The sequence below is a fragment of the Lygodium microphyllum genome, chromosome 20, assembly GCF_053477565.2.
Source record: "Lygodium microphyllum isolate KBCC chromosome 20, Lygodium_microphyllum_v1.1.10, whole genome shotgun sequence".
NCBI lineage: Eukaryota > Viridiplantae > Streptophyta > Polypodiopsida > Schizaeales > Lygodiaceae > Lygodium > Lygodium microphyllum.
Window position 1 is genome coordinate 118,479,962 of NC_141154.1, and position 1,447 is coordinate 118,481,408.

The following is a 1,447-nucleotide window of genomic DNA, read 5'->3' on the forward strand; positions in this document are numbered from 1 at the left end:
CCATGTTTAAATTGGTATATGGGTTGGGAATCGTGGCACCTATGGAGTTTGTAGTACCTTCACTCAAACTTGATATAAATTTTGAGTTATCTCTTGACGAGTCCATTCAACATTGGAGAATCAACTATTGTGGCTAGAAGAGGAGTGAATTATCTCAATATATCTCTTGTATCATCCAATGTGAGAGGTAGGCATGGGTTAATCAACATATAAAGAATAAAAAATTTTAAGGAGCTTGTGTTGGCATGCATAGTTCTAAGTTGGTGAAACACCTAGGCAAGCTTAAGATTTGTTATGGAGGAGCTCATTGGATTGTAAGGATGTTGGAGAGAAAAAATTCTTGTTAGAATATTTATTTAGGTTGCCCCTAAAGGCAACAACCATGGCAATATGCACCTAAAACATGAAGAAGAAAGTGATGAAGGTTGCAATGAAGGAACTATCATTGGTGCACAAAATTGATAGTGACAAGGATGTGGAGGAATGTTTTGCCCACACATCATTAGATGAAGACTTTCCATCCCAAGAGGCTATAGTGTTTCATCTCCATTTGGTAAGGGCACCTTCTAACTTCTAAGCCTCTTTTTTTTTGTTGGATTTGGAGCATGTGGAAATATAGTATTGGCCACATGATATTGGTTTGTGGGAGTATGCAAATCTTCCTTGGTTGTGATGGCAACATACTCTTTATGCTCCATTATAATTAGAACCCTAAGGAAAACAAATGTGTAATATTGCAAGCAAGAGCATTGCCCTTTGTTTTAAAAAAATTCATTTATTTTACTTGAAAGTGTTTGGAGCAAAACATTGCATCGAATGAAGAGAACTCTAGCATACTATTAACTCTCAATAGCAAATCTACAAAGTGAAGAGAACTCTAGTATACTATCAACTCTTAGTTGTACCAAATCTACAAAGCTAGTCTCAATAAACTTAACATGATATGGGCACTAAGTAGAATAAATCATCAAACCACAATGTGTGAGGAAACTCTTTTATATGCTTGTCTTTCATTCATGTTACTTCTCCAAATTGACACATACATCAAACTACATCACAACTTGCCATCTAGCCAATCTAGGCAACCCCTATGAACTACTCATAAGCTCACATTCCCCCTATCCACGGACATGGACATGACCATCTCCATTGCCTATAGTACTGGGTTTTTCTCCTTGAATAGTGATGACTTGATTGGATATAAATAATTTACACTAGCTCCCTCTTAATCATTTATAATGTCTTCTCATAGCCCCCACTTTATTAAATATGTTCTCTCAATGATTGTGGTAGATATCAATTGCATTGTTTGAAGAGAACTTTAGCATGATCTCAAATCTCAGTTCCAAATCCATAAAATTGGTCATGTCAAACTTAATATTTAAGCGTTGAGTATTCATGAAGATTGTTTTAAAGACTCCATTCTAGTTTGTAGTCATGCCATGTG